Raw genomic sequence first — 10,681 nt, forward strand, 5'->3', positions numbered from 1 at the left:
ATGATCTACAGATTCAGAAACATCTGGGCCCTTATAAATGGACAGTGAAAAATATCCCTTTCCTAAGAAACTGCATTAAAAAATCTGTCACAATGTAGGTTGTCTAACTGGCAGACGTATGTTCAAGATCTAATAGTAACGAATCATAATCACATTTTGCAAGCAAACCGTCTTGGGGCAGGGAGTTTCTGTAATTTGCCAAAACACAACATGGAGCATTTGTATGTTGAGTAAACTTAGAAACAAAGTATTTATGAGGTGAACGAAGAAATAAATGGTTAATTGTTGTAAAGCCCAATTCCAGCCACTTAATCTTGTAGTGGTTCGGATTGGTCTCATTTGACTGCTGAAACAGTAACAATTCCTATAGATTCCAGGCAAGCATAATTACTCCAGAAACAAGGGACTATGGTACACTTATGTGGAGCACTGACTGAGCTGAACTCCTTTCTGAACATGACACGTTGATACTGAAGCACACGCCAGATCACAGTCCAAATAGTCATGTTGATCAGGCTTTCAAATTAAGTTTCAAGATGGAAGACACTTCATCCAATTTTTAGGTCGAGCACGGACATCTCCATCCAGAATTTATCACGTCCCTCTGAAACCATTCTACTAATACAATGGCCGACCAGTCGGTGGTATGCGGTTATCAGCACAGTGGTTACTACCAAAGCTTCACTTTGTACTTCACAGCAACTACTTAATTCCTGCTCTCATCAGAATTAGGAATGCTACCTTTGGTTTCGGGACAATTTTCAGCCTGCTAGAACAGGGACACAGTCGAGCAAAACTTTTCAGCTTCCCAAGGAGGAGGAATTGTTCTCGTTTCCTGGTGCCACCAATCTCCTTTTTTACAGATACTATTAAGCCTGGAAAAAGTCACAAAGAAACAAAAAATGTGCTAGCTGCCCATGCAACATATGAATTGTGAGTCGATCACGATTTGTGGGACTGTCAAAGCGCAACCCATGTACTGTCAAGCAAGACTTGAGGGACGGTGTATGCTTTCTCAGTAAACATCTTCCATCCTGAAACTTACCTTGAAAGACTGATCAACGTGACTATTTGGACTAAGGTCTGGTGTGTTTTACAGTATCAACGTGTCACAATCTGGTATTGTGAATTTTTTGATTCACAAACATGCACTTTGTTAGTAGGAGGGTGTAAGGAGACAGTGTAAGCACCATACTGATTTGTAAAAATAATTTCAAATGTGTGTTTTGTTCCCCTAACTGTACCACGGAGGATGTGCTATCTTGTAAATCACTGCTGACACAAAGTTTGACACCTAGGGCATCATTAGGATGGCGGGCGGACAAAGTCTGCCCGCCATCCTGATGGAAAACGGGACCGCCCGCCATAAGTTCGGTGGTCCCGTGGGGGAGAATATGATGCACCTGCCACACTGGTGGGCGCATCACGCATTTCTAACATTGAGGCGGGCGGTGCTTTCAGCCGCACCCGCCGCAATGGTAAAAATGCATGTTGTGCATTTGCATGCACAAAGTGGCAGGCACCGCGCGGTGCCTGTCGCATTGTGCATGCAAATGCAGGGGGGTACCATAGGTACCTCCCATCCCCCCCAACTTCCTGGGGGCCCGAAACGGGCCCCCAAATGTGAATCCTGCATGCCTTTCCAAAAGGCTGCTTTCCGCCTGCATCCAAATATGGATGGCGGTGTCTAGCAGACACCGCCACCATATTAAACCCTTTTCGACCAGGCGGAAAAGCGGCGGACGATCTTCCCCATCCGCTGCGGTACCCCCCGCCATACTAATATTGCGGGGCGAAATTGGTGGCGGGCGGGGAAAGATGTAGGGCGGATCGCCACCCCCATGCGGGCGGTGGCGATCCGCCCTACATCCTAATGGACCCTCTACTCTTTTCTGATTATTGCAGTATTTACCAATACTACTCCTTTTTGTATAGAGCTTAAATAATGTAACAGCTTCGATATATAAAGCCACATAGTTTGAGAAACAAGGAACCATAGGATATTCTACTCTCCTCACATAGCGAGCAAGAGACATTTGAGGTTTCTTCAAGTACAGAAAAAAAAATCACTTCTGCAGTATCCATGTTGTGCAGGATGCGATCTAGCTAAAGATAGCAAAGGAAGGTTGTGATTAGAAGATAGTCATTGACAGCACTATGCTAAGTCTTTTGTACAACATCGTCACACCAATGAATCGCAGCTTATGCTGCTGTGTTGTATGGTGCAATCAGTCAAATTCTTATGTGCTTAGTCAGGTCTGTAGGCTTCTTCAAAATTCAAGCCTACCTAATGACCTGTTGAGAAAAGCTGCAAAAAGAGTAGCCTATACCCTATGGAAGCATTCATCCAAAATAGACTGAACGGAACTAGAGATTAAGTAAGAAGCAGAATTAATGATGTTTAGATTTTATAATAATCAATCAACACATTATGAAAAAGCACAAGACTAATAAGCAGGGCTTTAAACTGGGAGATAGTGAAGGGAAGACAATGTAGAGTAGATGTGTCTATATTTTTCTATTGTTAGAATTAGGACAGGAACATTTTACACTCAAGTAACGGATTTTCCTGGACAATCTGGGGATGTCAAAGCGTTTGTTTCTATAGTGAAAGAGGAAGGAACCCAAGGACTGTTAGCATGCACCTGGCCAAGGAAAAAAATATTGGGTGTTCACTGAGCTGTTTAAGATGGAAAAGACTAGCTCCGATTTGAACATCCATAAATGGGCGAGTCTATAAAAAAGCTAGGATTTCAAGTTACCTGCAAATTTAAGGCATTAGCCCAAGCAATTGTATTTATATAGCACTTACTACTCCAGATGAGGCATTGATTCGATTTGTGAAGAGTAGCACGCTACTCCAGAAACCAAGATTAGATTTAAATAGTTAGCAGATTACTAATATGTGCTTCCTTTTTTCTCTTGTGGATTAGTTGTGATAGGTTTGTAAAGTTCATGCATTGAAGGGCTCATGAATTCCGCAATGTTTTGAGTAGGAACAGAATGATCGCATTTCTGAATAACAGATTTCTGCCATAAGGAGATCAACACCTTTACCAGACTTTATTTGGATTCAGATTTGCATGCTGATGCACAAGTAGGCCAAGCCTCATTAAGGAATCATTTTGCATAATGAATGGAAATGTCTGTATTTTGTTCTTGTTGGCTGCAAAGTTTTGTGGTGGGATAAGCTTGCTCTTTTCAGTGCTTATGACCAATGATGAGGATCCTGTGGAATAGAATGAAAGCGTTCTTGCCTGTAATCATAGTTGTATTCTATGGTAATCCTCAAACTCATAAGCAACCTGCCCACCTCCCTGGAAAGGGGCCAAGAACAGTATTTTCTATTTTATGCTTGTATTTCTTACCACTGGAAAAATGTGTACATCTATATAACGCTCCGGCTTGATTTCCTTTCACGAGTTGCACTCTAACGCCAACAATGAGACTCAAGCCCACGCTCACATCATAGGTACGGAAACGTCCATCTGCCGATTCCTTTCACAGCCCAAACATCACTCTTGCCTGACGCGTTTCGAATTCAGCATTCTTTCTCAAAGGCCAGTGATGACAGGAAACTACGCAAGTCCAAGCTCTGCCGCTCTGCATTTATATATTGCGCGCCCTCTGTAGGCTTCTCTGAATGAGAAAGCGCATTGTGTGCTGGGAGATGCAGTCCTGGAAGGGAAATAGTCCCCTTTTACAATTACGAAAATGATACTGCTGGTATGTTCAAGCTCACAATTGAGCCTCGGCAGGTGTAGGCTTCCTCAATCCTCTGTTAGTCGCCCCACAAGTGAGGGCTGGAAGAAACCAGCCCTCGTGAAGACAGTATCTGGCCCAGGTGACTTGACTCCCTTGGCAGCTTGCTCTCCTTATTCCCCATACCAGTCGGGCGATGGGTGGGCTTGCTATCCAGTCCGGCATGAAATCCCATCCTATTGTTTAGTATTCAATTGCTATCAAAACCTATGCAGCAGGAGCATTACATGCGTATAGCTGCTTTACCAACCCCGATTATCAACCTATGATAGTTCACAAAATCCAACGACATCGAGCATTCCATTCAGTGTTTTTTGTGTTCTGAAAAAAATAAAGGAAATGATCCTATATTCTGGACCTGCACAGATTGATATTGATAAGCATAAATTCAGCACAGTTTTGCTTGGAGACAACCTGTAAGACGCAAAGACTTTCGGGTGTCTACCAAATGAAAGTGCGCGTACTTTTAGCTACTTTAGGTGCCTTCTTATTTAGATGGATAATACAACTACTTTGTACTATCGGATTCAGAATCTTGTTTGATGTCGATGAGGGTATGAAATTAGGAGATAGAACTGCCCTCAGTTTCAGCACATAGAAGTAAACAGCATTCTCGGTCCGTCCATAGAAAGTGCATTGGTAAATTTTGCCTATGGGCTCCCCAACCTACAAAAGACACATTCACCATGATAGTTCGTGATGGTGAATCCAGATGAAACGGGACTCCTTTCAGAAGAATTTGCCCTTTTATACTAACATGAAAGGGAATGTCTCGCTGGTGGAGATAGATGAAGCAAGTCTTCCCGGACCACCGTGGTTTCCCAGCCCGGTCCTTTTTCCCCCAAAACAAAAGATAACTTGACTAGATAAACTTTTCTCCTTGAAATTGAACCTCTCTAGCAACAAATGCAGCTGGTTTTTGGTGGAATTGATAGATGGTGGAGGTGACTAATTGAAGGGTATTTATTTTTGTAAAATTTGCAGGAACCCATTTTGTCACTCTTCAAGATGTTGTGGCACACAGAGAAGAGGAAGGGATACAGTCACCTTGTGAGACTTGTACTTCCCACAATAGGAACAATGCTGCTGCTGTTTTCTACTCTTATATCTTCTCTAAGGAGGCTGATGATGTAGGCCTTGAGATTGCAATTGATAAGACCACCGGATGGTAGGTGATGGGGAGGGTGTGTGAGAGGTAATGAACTCTGTCTCGAATGGGAACAGCAGTTTCAGCGCTGGTACTGCGATCTGAAGTACGTTCGCTCTTCCAAGCCTACAGCCTTGAGAGCCTTACACTCCTTTACCTTCTGCATTGTCTAATCTGTATAAGAACTAAAGACTGAAGCCATGAATGGCAGATTCATAATTTTCCTCCAATTATCAGACTTCAGAGATATTAGACTTGGCCAAGAAGCGTGTCTCAATGAAATTTCTTGGCCGAAAGAAGGGATTGTTGAATCTGTCGAGTGAATGGAGGAACTAATGTCCTGGGTATGTACCATTAATCCATCTTCTACAAATTTTCAAAAAGTTTTATTTATGCAATTAAGGACTGGTGCCAAGCACCAGAAAGCACTGGCTCAAACTGAGCACTAAGGTCGCCAGCAAAGTTAACTAGTTCCCAAACAGGTCCACCGTACCACCTGATTGAGCTACTGAACTACCTGTATTAAACATTGTTGCCTCAGTGAGAGATCTTCCGCAAGATTAATTTAAGCAATGCAGCCATCCATCACTTTTTTTTTTATATTTCAGTGTGTAACCCTGAAGTGGGATGGGTACACAGTGTGCCACTGGAACCAAGCTGTGGACCTGGCTGATGATTAGTAAAAATATTGGTCCTGGGTTGCTGGTGTTCCGGTTCAGGGAAGACTGAGCCTGGGAGTTTGGGCTGGACTGTTCCACTGGAGCAGGGTCTAGACTGATTTGTATATAGCTAGGTCCAAATTGATTAGGCATGGTGTGCAAAATTGCGATCAACTGGGATGTGGTGCAGAGTAATTACCAATGGCGGAGATTAATTCAAGCATTTCATCCATCACTTTTTGTATATTTCAACAAATCTTCCGTCCAGCAGCATCAATCTTTCTACTATCCTGGTCAGAGGACTAGGACCTCTTAGAAGTTGAAGCATACTTTAACATTTTACAGATTACAGTTTGAAATCTAGATGCAAGTACTTACAGGAATGCGAAAATGAAACTTGTTAACGTGCATCTATCTGAGAAGGAAGCTTAAGTGCCTAATAATGCAATCATTAAAAAAGCTGTGCAGGGGAAACATTTATTGTGCAAATAGCAAGTTGAAAGTGTTGTGTAGGTCCCTTGCTAGCCTATGGGAAGCATTCAAGAAAAAATTTGGACCAGTTTGTTAAAAATTGTTAAAAACTGCATGGTGAATGTTCAGCATAAAATGCTTTGGATTTAAAGCCTCTATGGCCGCTGCACTGCAGGTTCTGACATCTAAGGCTTGGAACTCCTTCTGCAGCAATGACCTCAGGTATACTAGCATGTTTGCACATACGCCAAGTTTATGCATAAACGTTTCTTTTGCCTGACGACACAAGCAGCACAATGCATCTTTTGGCTGGGCCTACTTCTGCCACTTGAAAACTAAGTCTAGGGTGGGGAGGTGTCCAAATCACATCCTATCCAGTTCTCACTTGCTGGTCAATGACCAAGCTGCCTCAAAATAGGGCTGTTCCTTGCTTGAGCCATGACTTTATTAATAACCACTCATGTGATAATTTTGTCAGACCAGCTTGATCTTCCAATCTGCTTTTCTGCTGTTTGCATTTGTTCACATACTTCGTAAAAATATAGCTACTCGTGTTCAGTTGCCATAAGTCGTGGATACCAAGATTCTGTATACTTTCCTGCAGGTATTTGGCAGGACTACATCTTCACCCAGCATTCTCACCTCCATAAGGTAAAGTTGGAATCCATTTTGATTTGCTAAGTTATCAGCGCCTTTAGATCATGCCCCAGCAGCCTCTGTTTTTGCAATGATAGCTATTTTTTCTGCAACAAAAGAATTTTGTGAGTCCAATTTGAACCCTCGGTACATGTAAGTTGCAACTTCATCAATGTTGGACCCATTTAGGCGCTATTATCCATTTTTCACTATTCGTTGTTTCAGAGGTATAACTTAGTTTTCATAAGGTTAATTCCCAAGTGATTTTTTTAGCGAGTACTCAGCAAGTCTATTGAACAGTCTCCGTAGGCCCACAAGGGTATTGCTTAGCAGTAGTAGATAGTATCCATACAGGATGTTGCTCAACTGTTGAGACCCCAGGCTAGGTGCATGCAAAGACTTCTGCCAGGTACGCTCGTGCTCAATGAACATTAGTATTTGAGGTCCACATGGAGCAATAATATGAGATTTATAAGGACAAATTACAGCTCCAGATAATTTTTCATGGTCATTTAATTATTTCTTAACCTTTTTTAAAGCAATTGGACAATATAGCCTCATTTATAGGTTGCAAAACATTTTAATAAATTAAGTGCTATCCTGGCCTTACTGAGGAAAGGTGAACTTCTACACTTAATATATATTGTAAAGTGCTCTAGGCTCCCCGCACATGGGCGGTACTATTAAGTGCGTATTATCATCAATGGAAATCCCCTGAGAGAGAACAGTTTAACTACAGACTTCAGTCCATCCTGGGGAAATGCCTTGAGAGAGACAGGACCATACTGATTTGGGACTTCAATGTAAAGATTGGAAGCGACAACACTGGCTACAAAGAAGTCATGGGCAACCATTGCTTTAGCGACAGGCAGAAATGGTGGAAGGCTTGCAAATCTCCATGCCCTGAGCAATCTTGTGTGGCAATACACTGCCACCTATCAAAAAGATACGCAAGGCAATGTGGGTGTCCCCAGACGAGCACCTTGAGACCATTACGGGTGAGTAGATGCACTTTATAAGAAACATGATTGACTGATTCAACAAAGAAGGATAAATTGCTTACCTGTAATCCTAGTTCTCTTCCAAAGGAATGCTTATCAAAGTCAAAAGCATTGAAAAGTCCTGGCAACGAGCGGGGACCTCAGATCACATTAAACAAGCGATATATATACACACACACATATTCAAAATAATCCTAACTCCTTGACAAGAAGAATGCACGCACTCCAAGACTGCAGGTTTAAGGCTTCTTTATTTAAAAGGGCCTACGCCTGAAGAGACATATATATATATATATATATTTAAGCAAAAGGGGTTGCCCCACCGTTGAGGTGCACTCGCTGGCGGCGTGCAGTCGTAGAGTCAAGCGCTTCAGGGCACAACACAAGTCTCAACACTTGCCTACGCGTTTTGGGCTTGGCGCCCTTCTTCCTTGACAAACAGCAGCAGAAACGGCAAACGTGTAACTTCAAAGAACATCCCCTTTTATTGGTTACAGCCATTGCATACAGGTGAGTATCCTGCTTAGAATTCTGGGACTTGAAGTTCATGAATAAACCCCCAGTGGGTCGCTGCCATCTCTGCTTACTGGAAAGTTCTTGAGAGAAACTAAAACCATTGCGCTCCTGTGCGCCTGCATGTCACACGACCTTCACCTGCTCACGCCATGCCGTCTCAGTGAACAGCTGCGGACCCCCTTGGATCCCGGGGTGGTGCGCCTCGTGACCTGGGTTGGCCACAAATATTTAAGCAAAAGGGGTTGCCCCACCGCTGAGGTGCACTCGCTGGCGGCGTGCAGTCGTAGAGTCAAGCGCTTCAGGGACTTGTGTTGTGCCCTGAAGCGCTTGACTCTACGACTGCACGCCGCCAGCGAGTGCACCTCAATGGTGGGGCAACCTCTTTTGTTTGTGTGTGTGTGTGATATATATAGATATATATATATATATATATACATACATATATACACACACACATATACACACACACACACTATCTTTAACTTTGGCGCCGGTTGACGAATCCTCGCGAAATCTTCAAAACTAATGGGGCGTTCTGCTCAGCTCCTACCCTGAAAGTCTCTGGGTGATTCGTCAAGCGGGGGCCGAGAAAAATGGGGGGGCGGGGGGTCCCAAAACGCGTTTTCCCCATGCATTTTTCCATAGGACCTTTAGTCGCAGCTACAGCCCGAACGGCTGAACAGAATTACGTGAAATTTGGCAGAGGTAGCCATAAGGTCAAGGAAGTGACTTTTGCAGGTCTGGTGTAAGCATATCAATATCTATACGCGTGCACTGTGCGCGTCTGTGCGCACTCTGCCGTGCGCGAGCGCAATTCTGATTGGTTGTTAGAGGTCGGTAAACATTCGAATCGGTCGAAACCAGGAAGTGTCGGCCGCCATTTTGTCTCTCGCAGTCTGAGGGGGTGAAAAAAACATCACTGATGACCTATGTGTCTTTATGAAAAATACATATTTGTAATATATGTATAGCTAAAGATTAATGGAAGAAGACATGGGTAAATAAGTGTCTAAATACAGTGATGTAATATCTGACGTCATCAGCATAGGATTGCGGTCGCGTGAGTTATAGTTGCCTGCACTAACTATAACGGGGGAATTTCATTGGTTTTTTACGAGTGAAATGTCCAGCTAACTATAACACGTGTGAAACCTATGGTTTTTTCAGTGAATATATATATATATATATATATATATATATATATATATATATATATATATATATATATATATATATACACACACATACACACATATACAAGCTCCCTGCGTGGAGCGAAACGCGTCATGGAGGACACTGGTCCTGCTATGTTCCTGTTTTAACTTGGGTAATAAATCACCTGCTTCACCCACTTTTTTGCGTTGTGGGATTGTTGATTTGAGTTTGAGGAGAGAGGTCCGTGCCTGCATTCCGCTGAGAAGAGAGCGGAAAGGACTGTTTCTATATATATCTCCCTCTCTACATCTCCTCTCTACATCTCCCTCTCTACATCTCCCTCTCTACATCTCCCTCTCTCTCCCTCTCTACATATCCCTCTCTCTATCCATCTCCCTCTCTATCCATCTCCCTCTCTATCCATCTCCCTCTCTCCCTATCCATCTCCCTCTCTCCTATCCATCTCCCTCTCTCCTCTCTCCCTCTCTCCCTATCCATCTCCCTCTCTCCCTATCCATCTATCCATCTCCCTCTCTCCCTATCCATCTATCCATCTCCCTCTCTCCCTCTCTCCCTATCCATCTATCCATCTCCCTCTCTCCCTATCCATCTATCCATCTCCCTCTTCCCTCTCTATCCATCTCCCTCTCTATCCATCTCCCTCTCTATCCATCTCCCTCTCCATCTCCCTCTCCCTCTCTCCCTATCCATCTCCCTCTCTATCCATCTCCCTCTCTATCCATCTCCCTCTCTATCCATCTCCCTCTCTATCCATCTCCCTCTCTATCCATCTCCCTCTCTATCCATCTCCTCTCTATCCATCTCCCTCTCTATCCATCTCCCTCTCTATCCATCTCCCTACACATCTCCCTCTCTCCCTATCCATCTCCCTCTCTCTCCCTATCCATCTCCCTCTCTCTCCCTATCCATCTCCCTATCCATCTCCCTCTCTCCCTAGCCATCTCCCTCCCTCTCTATCCATCTCCCTCTCTCCCTAGCCATCTCCCTCTCTCCCTAGCCATCTCCCTCTCTCCCTAGCCATCTCCCTCCCTCTCTATCCATCTCCCTCTCTATCCATCTCCCTCTCTATCCATCTCCCTCTCTATCCATCTCCCTCTCTATCCATCTCCCTCTCTATCCATCTCCCTCTCTATCCATCTCCCTCTCTATCCATCTCCCTCTCTATCCATCTCCCTCTCTATCCATCTCCCTCTCTATCCATCTCCCTCTCTATCCATCTCCCTCTCTATCCATCTCCCTCTCTATCCATCTCTCTATCCATCTCCCTATCCATCTCCCTCTCTCTCCCTATCCATCTCCCTCTCTCTCCCTAT

The 10,681-nt window shown here is 43.8% G+C and overlaps 2 protein-coding genes across 3 annotated transcripts in view; one reads left to right on the forward strand and one right to left on the reverse strand.

Annotated features, from left to right (window-relative positions):
• LOC146863019 (uncharacterized) overlaps positions 1–10,681 on the forward strand; it is a 471,045-nt gene that overhangs the window by 228,680 nt on the left and 231,684 nt on the right. The window lies entirely within an intron of this gene.
• CPEB2 (cytoplasmic polyadenylation element binding protein 2) overlaps positions 1–10,681 on the reverse strand; it is a 226,879-nt gene that overhangs the window by 4,049 nt on the left and 212,149 nt on the right. The gene's annotated exons all lie outside the window — the stretch shown is intronic.

This window comes from Triturus cristatus, chromosome 2_2, assembly GCF_964204655.1.
Source record: "Triturus cristatus chromosome 2_2, aTriCri1.1, whole genome shotgun sequence".
In the NCBI taxonomy this organism is placed as follows: domain Eukaryota; kingdom Metazoa; phylum Chordata; class Amphibia; order Caudata; family Salamandridae; genus Triturus; species Triturus cristatus.